We start from the raw sequence: 13,041 nt of genomic DNA, 5'->3' as shown, positions 1-13,041 counted from the left end.
AACACAAGCTATTCAAACATTTTATAGAACCATCCACTGAAGCTTAAGTAGCTTCTCAGCAACTGCATTCCACAAGAAAACTGCCTCCCCGTTGCCATCAAATGCCAACAGTTTCTCAGCTAGGAATGATCTTGTAGCTCAAATTGTAGTACAATCCACAGGCTTTTTTAATAATTAAAATTTTCAAATAAAGTTAAAGAAAGACAATAAGTTAACATAATACTAAGTTATCTCACACAGCAAATGTTAAACTATTCAGGCATGTTAGAAATCATCATTGACATTTTCAGTTTGGATAATATACTGTTTTGAAAATAAATTATACACTATTGATTCATCACGTGATTAAATATTACCTCACATCTTGTTTGCTATTAAAGATATAAAAGTTGAGCTAAAAATAAGAAAGCTAATAAATTGATATTTATGGCATTATAACCAAAGAGAATAAAGAGTAAAATTATAAGACAACATTGATTAAAGCACAAGATCCTTCATTCTGTTCCCAGCCCTCTAATACTACCCTTTACACCATCATGAATGATTTCTTCTTGCTGCTGAAATAAAGCATTTTATATATCTGTTTCTTAAAGAAATCTACTATCACTGGCATAGTTAGAGACTTGGTAAGCAAGAAAAGGGGGGGGGGGGGCTTTGTACAAATAAATTCCTCAGGTTGCAAAAATCTCAAGTAAGCAAGCAGAGAAGTTTCATTCCCAGCATCCTTTGCACGAAGTCATTCAACTCTTTCAAGGTAGAAACATAAAAGGGCCCTTTCAGAAGTTTTTACAGTGGATCAAACAATGGCGCAAGCAAATTTCAGTCTGTCCCTTCATCAGCTTGTCTCACATTTCAAGCTATTACACACACAGTAAAAACACAGGAGAAAGACATAATTCAATGTTTTAAATGAGGCACATTTAGCTTTGATTTTTTTTAATGTGGGTAATGAAACTCAGAGTCTTGCTCTTTCATAACATAATGCAATTATTCATGCATAATAATAATAAGATTGCTCAGAAAGATGTGCATTAGACATGGTTCTGCAAATCAAAGATAAATTGAAAAATTCTTATATTCAAATGAACAAACAAAACAGAAACTACTGAGCACAAACTTATCCTTTTATTTCTCCTTCCCAAAGCCATATTAATAGATAATAAGGCCATGGAAATACTTTAAGGAATATCTTTTTACTGTTCATATCTATGATTTCTGGGCATCTAGATGCTACATAATTAAAAGTTTTCTGTTACATTTCTGGTTACGTTATGTTAATATACTTATTCTTTGAGAATAATAGCCCAGGTTTAGGGCACACTTTGTGTTATAATATGTTGAATTGTAAATAATCTTTGATAGCAAGAATACAATACTGTATTTTTAATTAAATGAAGTTTTGACATAATATTATAACATCTTTTAGATAAAACTTAGAGTAAAACTTAAAGAGAAAGAAAGGGAATGTATTTAACTTAAAAAGAGGAAGGACAGAGGTACTGTGGAGATGACTCAGTGCTTACGAACACTAAGTCTACTGATAAAGAAATAATTCAAAACATCAGGAAGAGTAAAAAACAGCCACTTAAAGGGCTGCACCATCTTGCTATTGTGGTGTACAGTGTTTGTAGATACGGTTTTCAATTGTATATTTGATGTTGTGGAAGACTCGGATTCAATTCCCAGCCTCTAGTTGTTAGCTCACAAGTGCCTATAACTCCAGCTTCAGACAATCTGAAGCCTTCTTCTAATTTCCATTCTCTCCTACATGCATGTGGTGTGTATGTGTACACTCAAGCTCACAAATGTACTTATACAATAAAATAAATAAGGAGAAAATGTAAAGCAGAAAGAGTATAGGAATATCTCAATGTAAACAAAGGCTTCAAAAATAAGTGGTCACTAAATATCAGTGCCAATTCAGTCCCATTAATGACCTGTAATGAGTCGAGGTAAATTTAACAGCAGAGCTTACACAAATTAAGGTTAAAAGTCACTGAGATGAAGAAATTTGACAATAAGTACATTGTAATTAAAATTATTCCAATAACTATCTGCATCAATAAATCAGTTCATCTTTAAAGACATCATTGGGAAGATGGCATGTCTTTTTTTTTAAGTTTTGGAAAAATGCTTTATTGGATTTATTGTACTACATGATTTTGTTTTGTGGATGCCACAAAATCCAGGAAAAGCTCAAAGAACAACATAAGTTTAATGTGTCAGATTCAGACGAAGTATGATGTGCATGAATGAAAATTCTCCTCCCACAAAAGAAATATGAAGTAAGACAGACAGAATCTGTGAGATGTGAAGAGAAGTGCCAGCTATGATAAGAATCCACCATTACCACTTTTCTAGACAAATACTGGATTAGACCAAAATCCATCAAGTCTACTGATAAAGGAATAATTTAAAACATCAGGAAGAGTAAAAAACAGCCACTTGAAGGGCTGCACCATCTTGCTCTTGTGGTGTACAGTGTTTGTAGATATGGTTTTTACTTCTATATTTGTGTTATATAGCTAATATTCATAAATACAAATAATATGCAAATTAGAAACCTCTTGAGCAGTGGTTCGCATGCTTTCTGATGCTGAGACCCTTTAATGCGGTTCCACATGTTAAAATGATCCCAACTATAAAATTATTTCTATTACTACTTTGTAACTATAATTTTGCTACTGTTATGAATTGTAATGTGAATATCTGATATGAAGAGTATCTGACATGAGATCCCTGTGAAAGGGTTGTTCGACTCTCAAAAGTGTTGCAATCTGTTGAGAACCACTGCTCTAGAGAGAAAAGCTATGAGAGTTATTGAATGTCCAGTAGCAAAATAGACAAGAGATAATATTTAGATAGATATGAATACTTATATCACATTACAGAGAATGTAGTTTAAGAATATATGTGAAACTGGAAAAGTCAGTTTTTCTAAAAGTCAGAATGCAATGGCAGCAATAGAAACTACTGTCTACCTTACTCTTAGATGAGAAAATCACCACTGCAAAATGACAAGAGGTTGTCAAAAACAACCAGGGAGTTTGGGGTGCATTCCAGTCTTTAAGAGGCATAATATTTCTGTAATTGATAGTAATTGGGTTATACGGGATCTCAGTATTACACACAAACTTTTTTATTTCTATATTAATATTTCCGTAGACATAAACATTTACAAATGTAAATCAAATATAAAAAGTTTTTCAGTTTTAGTAGGGAGGAACTTTGCAGGAAATGTGAAGCATAAAGTTTTGGGATCTCAACAGCTCCTAGATGGAAATGAAGCAGTGGCACAGTCTCCTTCTCCCTCTGTAGACTTCCCAGGCTACCTGTGGCTTTTCCTGACCATTTTCCAGTAAGATCTTTGTCAGGTTCAGCTCCAAAAAGATTACCAACCAAGAGACACATTTAACTATGAAAAGGAGATTATGGCATTGGGAGCTGAACAGTGAAACTGAGACAATATCCTGCATGGTGTTTGAAGAATCTACTGTTTGCAGAAAGTAATGGGAAAGTGGACTACAGTGTTTGGCACACAGGGAAGGACATCTTAAGAATGATAAACTATCTATTTCCATGTGAGGAATTCTGTCTATTGAAATGTGAATTTAATCTCGAATTTGAAAACTAACTTCTGTGCCTCTGTGGATTGTAGTGTGATTATCCTTTACTTAACAGCTAATATCCACTTATAAGTGAGTACATATCATGCTTGTTCCTCTGGGTCTGGGTTGCCTTATTAAGGATGATATCTTTCTATTTCCTTCCACCTGTCTGTGATACACTATAGAGTAAGGATAAAACTAACACAAGTACTCTCCCCATCCTCTCCTCCCTTCTCTCTCCCCATCTCCCCTTATCCTCACCCCTCCCCCACCCCCGGGCTCCCAAACCCTGTCCAGCAATCTTGCCCACTTCCAATATCCATCAGGATAACTATATGTTTTTCTTTGGGTTCACCTTCTTATTTAGCTTCTCTAGGACAGAATCTTAAATAAATAAATAAATAAATAAAGGCTTAATGTCCTTTATTTATGGTTAGAATTCACTTATGAGTGATTACATCCCATGTTCATCTTTTTGGGTCTGAGTTACCTCACTCAGGATAGTATTTTCTATTTCCATCCATTTGCATGCAAAATTCAAGATGTCATTATTTTTACCGCTGAGTAGAACTCTAAAGTGTATATGTGACACACCTTCTTTATCCACTCTTCTGTTGAGGGGCACCTAGGTTGTTTCCAAATTCTGACTATTACAAATAGTACTGCTATGAACATAGTTGAACAAATGCTTTTGTAGTATGATTGGGCGACTCTTGGGTATATTCTCAAGAGTGGAATTGCTGGGTCCTGAGGTAGGTTGACTCCCAGTTTCCTGAGAAACTGCCACACTAATTTCCAAAATGGTTGCACAAGTTTGCATTCCCACCAACAATGGATGAGCATTCCCCTTACTCCACATCCTCTCCAACATAGGCTATTATTGGTGTTTTTGATTTTAGCTATTCTGACAGGTGTAAGATGGTATCTCAGAATTGTTTTGATTAGCATTTCCCGGATCGCTAAGGAGGTTGAGCATGACCGTGCCTTTTGTCCGTTTGAACTTCTGTTGAGAATTCTCTGTTCAGTTCAGTATCCCATTTTTAATTGGGTTAATTAGAGTTTTAATGTCTCGTTTCTTGAGTTCTTTATATATTTTGGATTTCATACCTTTGTCTGATGTGGGATTGGTGAAGATCTTCTCCCACTCAGTAAGATGCCTTTGATGGGGAGAGAGAAGGGAGAAGGGGGGATGGGGAGAGCTTGAGGGAATGGGATGGTTGGGATGGAGGAGGGGTGGATGTGGGAGCAGGGAAGTAGATATCTTAATTAAGGGAGCCATTTTAAGGTTGGCAAGATACTTGACTCTGGACGGATTGCCAGGTGTCCAAGAAGATGTCCCCAGCTTGTTCCTTGGGCAGCAGAGGAGAGGGCACCAGAACTGACCCTATCCTATAGCCACACTGATGAATATCTTGCATATCACCATAGAACCTTTATCTGGAGATGGATGGAGATAGAGACAGAGACCCACATTGGAGCAATGGACTGCGCTTCCAAGGTCCAAATGAGGAGCAGAAGGAGGGAGAACATGAGCAAGGAAGTCAGGACCGCGAGGGGTGTGTCCACCCACTGAGACGGTGGGACTGATCTAATGGTAGATCACCAAGGCCACTTGGACTGGAACTGATAGAGCATGTGATCAAACCGGACTCTCAGAATGTGGCCGACAGTGGAGGCTGACTGAGAAGCCAAGGACAATGGCCCTGGGTTTGGATTCTACTGCATGGATGGGCTTTGTGGGAGCATAGTCTGTTTGGATACTCACCTTCCTGGACCTGAGGAGGGGGGACCTTGGACTCCCCATAGGGTAGGTAAACCTGACTGCTCTTTGGACTGGAGAAAGAAGGGGGAGGGGGAGGGGAAAGGAGAGGGAAGTAGCAGGAGAGGAGGAGGTGGAAATTTTCAATAAAAAAAAATCATACAAGTGTTAAACCACTTTGAAACTAGCAACAGTTTGAAGTTGCCAGTTCCTTGTTTGAAAGAGAAGTATTAAGAAACAAAACTCCCTGATTGCATAGCATACAGATTTAATAACAGATATAATAAATCTGTGTTAGCTCATAGAATTATAATTTCTATTTCTAACCTACCACATAAAATGTTATTCACTTAAAGAAATTGGTTAAGTGGATATATGGATGGAAACATATTCTTAGGAAAACTTCAAGCAATTTTTATTGATTTTTATTGAGCTCTGCATTTTTGTTTCTCTCCCTGCCTCTCCCCTCCTCTTCAACACTTTCCAGAGGTCCTCATGCTCCCATTTACTCAGGAGAACATGTCTTTTTCTACTTCCCATGTAGGTTAGATCTGTGTGTCTCTCTTGGTTCCTCATTGCTGTCTAGGTTCTCTAGAGTTGTGATTTGTGGGCTGGTTTTCTTTGCTTTATACTTAAAAACCACTTATGAGTATTAAGGTGGTCTACTAGAAGAGGAGATTTTTTTGCCTTTAATTTTCAGTATTTTTGTTTAAATGGAACACACTTTCCTCTAATTACACAAATACACTTAGTGGAAGGATAGTTTTCTCTGTAGAAGAAAAATACTATTTATGTTCAGGCAGCAGAGATGGCTCAGCAGATGCTTTTTCAGAAGTCCTAGGCATAATTCTCAGCACTCACACAGTGGATAACAACACGTCTAGTTTCAGGTGATCTCATGCCCTCTTTTGGCTACTATGGGTGCCAAACACACATGGTTTACAAATATGCAATCAGGTAAAATACTCATACTCATAAAAATATGTCTATTTTAAACTGCCTGTCTTTAAAAAAAAACCTTGCATTTCTCTTTCCATTTTAGAAACGTTCAGACTTTTGCCCACTATCTGAAACTGGCTTAATGAGGGTGGGTAGGTTCTTGCTTCCTTGAAACATAAGCATCTGAGGCTGCTGATTTTGTGTCTCATGCCATATTTTAGTATGATTCTGTGACCAGTTATATTAGTTCATTCATTTATTGTAAACCTATTCATGTGATAGCATAAGATGAAATGTGCTGAATTATCTTTAATCTTCTACAGACTTAGCTGTCAACAAGTCAATTCAACTCTGTGTATGACCTACATAAGAACACATGCTATTGTCCACAGACTCTAACTTAACAAGACCAGAGTTCTGCCAGCTACACTTCATGCAAACTGTTTCTATGGACTTGTCTACATATCTTAATTTATAAACACTGAGAGCTTTAATAATTTGGGCATCCAGTTATATAAAGCAGTTTGTATACTTATTTTAGTTCCTTTTGGTTATTTATTTTTCTTGTGTGTTGCTTGGGAAAGGCCAACCATGAAATTGGAGCTGCAAAGCAAGAACACATTTATTGATATGAAACTTCTCTAAAAACTCAATAGATGTTCAGTCAAGCAAGAAGGGGAAAGAGGCTGAATAATTCATTGAACCTTTAAGCATCAATAAATAGCACTTACAGTGAGAAATGTCTGCTTTACAATATTAGGCACAAAATGTTAGTCTAAAATAAAAGATATCTTTAATGTGTCATTTTGAGAGACTATTTTAATAAAGACTGTTTTTTATTAATAATTCTGGACATAAGAACACAATGAATATAAATTTTCAAAGCCTGGAAACAGATTATTTATTTTATATCGTACCTTTAATTTTCTCTGCATAGGTCAAGTGAGTTAAAAACCTGGGTTATAATATCAGAAAAAGTAAAATGTTTTTATTCCACAGAATGATGTGCAATGATGATGTCATTGTAGGTAGAAATCTGATGCCATTTATTCATGTAGAACAAAAAGGTGATTAGTTTATTATTAGCAGTATTTAACGTTATACTAATGAGATAAAATTCAATGCTACACTCTGCTAGTACTGCTATCAATATGAGAACTGTTAAGATAGTTTAATAGAGTGTATTTGTGATTTGCTTATTCATAACAAATCATCACAATAGTGATAACTAAAGAGGCAAGAATGTTTAACAAGTAGCTTACATTTTGATGATTTAATTACTGTTAATAATAAAATGCCTATATATATCATAATTAACAAATTATAAGAGTGGTTATTCTGACTGTGCAAAATCAAATGAATGATGAAGCAGGATAAGTCTCAGAGTAAGGGAGACCCCTGCAACTCACTGACTGAGTGAATTAATTCACATAAATTCTTTACGTTGTTGTTTTGTATTTTCCAGACAGAGTTTCACTGTCTAGTCCTGGCTGTCCTGAAACTCACTCAGTAGATCAGGATAGCCTCAAAATGCGACATCCACCTGTCCTGAGTGCTGTAATTAAAAGCATGCACCATCTCTCAGCAATTGTCTCATTTGAAATTTACTTTTTCTTTTATACAATAATCCTATCTACCTCTCATACATCTATACTGTATATTAAATATGCATACATATATTTAAGAGGATATTTGACCTAATGCATTATGTAACTAGGAATTACTGTTTACTTTAGAAAGCATAGCTATGAAAATTTGTGATCTCAACTTTATGAGAACAAATATGTTCACATGAAAGCTTTAAAAGAAATGTATTTAGTCAAGACAAGAAAAGAGAATAAATTATTTTTATATGTGTTGAATCTACTTTCACAGCTGTGAAACAAATCACCTGGGCAGGTATCTGATCATGTTACATATCTGACTCTATATGAAACTACAATGGTGTAGGAAAGAGGCAAGGGTTCCTCTCAGTGCTTCCCTCAAATCATGTTATTCAGAACCACAGAGGACAATGTATGTAATTCATATATTCCAGAGCCATTCTATGAATTTGCTCTCTATGTAGTTTAAACTGGGAAATTATGCAAAGATCCCTTATAACTTAAAATGATAGGGATTGAAGGAAGAGAAAAAGACTTAACTAAAAAGACAGCATTGTTATTTCATCAAGAGCAATGATTTCCACCAACTCATACAGCTTTGCAGTGAGGTGTATGGGGAGCTTGGGCACATGTCTATGTCTGTACACTACAAAGAGTAAATCAACGGCAGAAGCTAAGAGAGCTGGAAACTAGAGGGGAACCAACAATTAAGAGATGTTTTGTTTGGTTAGACTTTAAAGATGATGAGTGCATCTTAACTGATATAGCGTGTGTGATGTAAACATGATGACCAGGAAGCTAACCCACTGCACTGTTCAAGGAATTAATCCTCAAAATCCACAGAACCACTCAGTGCTTAGAGAAGCCATGTATGTTTCTCAAGTAATACAAAAGACGTGTGAAAACCATTGTGTCTGAGGATTTAACACAGGTATGAACATTGAAAATGTGTTCTCTTTCATCTATGAATTTATTTTTTGCCAGAATACCTTGCCTCGTGAAACAGATAAACATACTTTTTCATGCATATGATGTTATCGCCACATCATTGAACAAGAATGCTACCATTACAACTGTTAGAGATTAAGAAGAAAATCTTATGTTGAGGTTATACATATTAAGTTCTTACAAAATCTGTGAAATCAGGTATAGTGAACCATTCTGTGAGCTTACATTACAGCCTCACCTTGAGAGGTATCTACCACTCTTACCTTTGATTCTAAAAAAGTGGGCATAAAGGAATACAAAAATGAACAATCAGTTGTAAACTACTCCATGTTCTTGACATCACAACTGAGTATTATGTGTTCATTGTTGGCTTTGTTTATGCCCACTTCTCAGAATCAAGGGTAAGAGTGGTACACACTCCTGGCACTGATCCACAAATAATTATGATCTGCCACTAAACTGGATTTAGATCAGCAGTTCCTCTGGGACAGTATTAGCATGATGAAGAATGCCATGTTACAACACCTCTATTTGGGGATTAGACTTCTGGTTAGCATGAGTTCAGAACCATGTACCTGACTATGGGCTCTAAAGAAAACCATTTCATCTCTTCTATGTGTTCTCTTGTTAGTGAATAGTGCTCCTTGATATGAATGCCACTGGGTCTTAATGATTCAACTTTTGAATGGACTTTAACATAAATGAAAGACATTTGCTGTGAGATTTATCTCTCATTATATTCACCATACCAATCTTACTTATTTCTAACTATCTCTTAAACACATCACATTCATTATTCCATGTATCAGTGATTCTCAGTCTTCCTAATGCTGTGACCCTTTATTATAGTTCCTCATATTCTGGTGACACCTAACCATAAAATTATTTTCATTGCTATTTTGTAACTGCAACTTTGCTATTGCTATATAAAATAATGTAAACATCTGTGTTTTCTAAAGGGCTTAGGCAAGTCCTGTGAAAAGATCGTTAGATCCCCACGGATCAAAATCCACAGGTTAAAAACCATTGCTTTCGATCATCACCATGCCTTAAAATATTTATTATTACGTTATTTACACTTTAACACTCAAACTATATGAAGCATGAATATCCTGTCATAAACCATATAGAAATCATCTTGCCTTTAAATCTAGCCTTTTCTTCTCTAGTATTTCTTTACACACATTTCCAACACATAATTTTCTAGAATGAAATGACAATACTACCTAACTGGTGTAGAAATTAAGATTTACCCAAAGTGCTCAATTAATAAAGATAAAAGCACAATGACAATGAAAAAAGAAAGCAAAGAGACAGAGGAAAATATCAAAATTCTGCCAGCACCTGGGAATTTTGTAATCAACTTAGACAGTGATATCTTATAATATCATATAAGACATAACCAAAAAAACTTCATAAATAGGCAGGTGACTAATCTGGTCCTTATGTGTGCAATGAATGAAAGAATGTGAACATGAAGGCAGACATGTGCCATGAATGAGTATCCTAAGCAGGTGCAAAAGCAAGATATGAGGGAAGCCTGCTAAGTCGTATAGCTTGTGCTGTGAGTGAGACTTTAGAAAAAGAAAAGCAAGAGCTTTAGCAGCTAGCAGCTCATGTGCTTGGGGAAAGGTAACTGCTCTCTCCTCAGGCCTTATCTTGTCTCTACACCTGCTCACACAGCACAGTTTTTGTCTTCAAACAGTGTCTAGTGTTCTGATTTATGAGGGATTGAATGTAATGAGCAGATGTCAAAAGAAAAATCTCTTAATTATCTCTGCTTCCTTTGGAGTATTAAAGATAAAAGCCTAAGTTATCAAGCAAAATGCCAAGATCAATAAATGATCGTTTAATGTTTACGTGAGTTTGTCTTCGGGGCATATAACATATGTCTAGGTAAGTTCAGTTATGACAACAGAAAATAACTGGCTGCATCATAGCTGCATAGTGATGAATAAAACTCCACTAAGCCAAACATTCTTCAAAACTGACAATTTTCCTGGAAGTATAGGCATGTCTTGACCATGAAGTATTGAAAAGAATCACACAATGTACTTTCTTTAGGGTCAGTTGACTGACAGAAGAAGTTCCATGACTGTAGACAGCTTGGGATCAAAATTATCTTGGACTTTCTTTAAACTTTCTTTAACCCTTGACTGCCCTCCTCTGTATAAGCTCACATTTTTTGGTAACCTTGCCTAAATCCTTTGAAATATACAAATAGATACTTAGTACCAATGTCCAAAAGGCAGAAAACCCTGTAAGATAGTATCTAAGGTCTATAGTTGAGATATTCTTCTTTGATTTCCTGCCCTACCTACTGTTTCATAAATTGCAACTGATAGTCTAGCAAGTTCAACAATGGCAGCTTCACATTTCCTATTGAGATCATTTTAGCACTTAACCCACAGAAACAATTGTTTGACTAAGACTTGCTACATTCCGTAAATAAATGCAAGAACATTTTCTTTCATGACAGCTTTCACAGATATTTTAGAATAACGGAAAACAATGCCAAGCCACCTGATTAGAGTTCACACAACCCATTATTTTCCTAGGTAAGTGTGTTGTAAATACCTTATATTTATTTAAACAACATGTCTCAATCTCAGTGGTACGAACCAGAAAATAGCAAGACAAGGAGCCAAGCAAAAGGTTCCCTTCAAAACCTTTCTTTTGTCCCATGCAAAAATAACTAGCTACATTAAATTACTTTGATATGTGGAAAGGAAGATTTGTGAAGCTATATGTAGACCAGGCAACTTTTACAAAGCATTATCTTCAGACCAATTCTCGCACCCCTTGGAGACAAGTTGTACTACAGTCAAGCAGAGAATTTCCCATCTCTCTCCTTTATTCTTTACTTAATATGCATTCCTTAAAGCCACTGTGTTCTATCCTGGGTCAGAAAAGTACGATTTCTGTGATACACAAAGTACTTCATTTTCACCCCCACCTCCCGGTATCAGTGTAAATTTGTGATTCTGAGAAATTGTATCACTACTTAGGATGTCTGATCTGTTGTGTGCAGTTCCTCTAGCACCAGCACACTTTCCAGCTGTCCCTGCTCTGATCAGGACACACTTGAGTCCTTAAACCCATCTTATTTCCACAGAAGGTAGAGCCGGGCACAAGCTCCTTACCTTTCGTTGAGTGCTGTAGGAAGTCTTACAGCTAGTGGTTACCTGCCCAGTAGGGCCTGGCCTCTTGTATTATATATACTGAGGCAGAGACTGCATCCTGCCTCTTTCAGACCTCTCCGTTCTGGTTGCAGATTTCGGTTTCTGATCTACGTTCCATCAGAGGCTTCTGGTTTGTAACTCTACCCCTAATAACCATCTATTTCTCAATTCTGAACTAATGTGGGATTTCTTTTATGTGTCCTTCTTCATTTGGCGAATTGAGTTCCTTAGTAAAGAAGATACACCTACATGCTTTCTATGGCATGATCGCTGCTCCATAAGGATGACACTCTTAAAATACCTGATGACTTATGTTGTGGTGTGTAGAGGTGTCATATGAAGTGAAGACACAAGAATAGTGTTTTCCTTTGCATCTATTTCGGTTTGGAAAATATTTTAGAGACTATCTGGTCAGAACAGTGAACTGTCGTCCTGACAGTCTCTGGAGCCACCATCCAGAATCTTTGTTCAACATAGGCATACAATGAATTTAGCTGAATAGTTTGACCAAGCCACAAGACCATATTTTCTTGTATATTTTCTCTTTAAAAAGGAGAAGTCATTAGCTCCATCATAATCAAGACTATTGAGAGAAGATATTAGAACTACATTTCAAATTACTCTTTTATACTTTTTTAATTGCTTTAGTGAATTTAAGGGCATTTACTTTATCTCTTAATATACACAAACTGTTTAAGTTACCATAGGGGTTATGCAATTTACAAGTGAAGAAATACGAGAAATAACAAACTCTTTTACTCATTTGTATATTATATATTTGAAGTAGCACAACAATAAATCTAGATTTTTTTAAGGTTGATGTGTAACAAATGATTGACTGATTGAGTACTTCAGCTGCTCCTTTATACTTCATTAATTTCAGCTGGTGTTTCTCGTTTGGTTCTCTGTCATGCAGAATAAATCTAAAGAAACACCAAGTCCTATTAAATCTATAAACTTCCTTGAAGTACAAAGAAATATGTTTGTTTATGAGTTTGGAG

At 36.0% G+C, this 13,041-nt stretch overlaps 1 protein-coding gene across 1 annotated transcript in view; it reads right to left on the bottom strand.

Moving 5' to 3' along the window:
• Ccser1 (coiled-coil serine rich protein 1) overlaps positions 1 to 13,041 on the bottom strand; it is a 1,090,845-nt gene that overhangs the window by 127,893 nt on the left and 949,911 nt on the right. The window lies entirely within an intron of this gene.

The sequence above is a fragment of the Microtus oregoni genome, unplaced genomic scaffold (assembly GCF_018167655.1).
Source record: "Microtus oregoni isolate MIOR12 unplaced genomic scaffold, Mior012 000002F_ref0000024, whole genome shotgun sequence".
Lineage (NCBI taxonomy): Eukaryota > Metazoa > Chordata > Mammalia > Rodentia > Cricetidae > Microtus > Microtus oregoni.
Note: the sequence above shows the minus strand (reverse complement) of the source record. Positions and strands in the feature narration are given on the sequence as shown.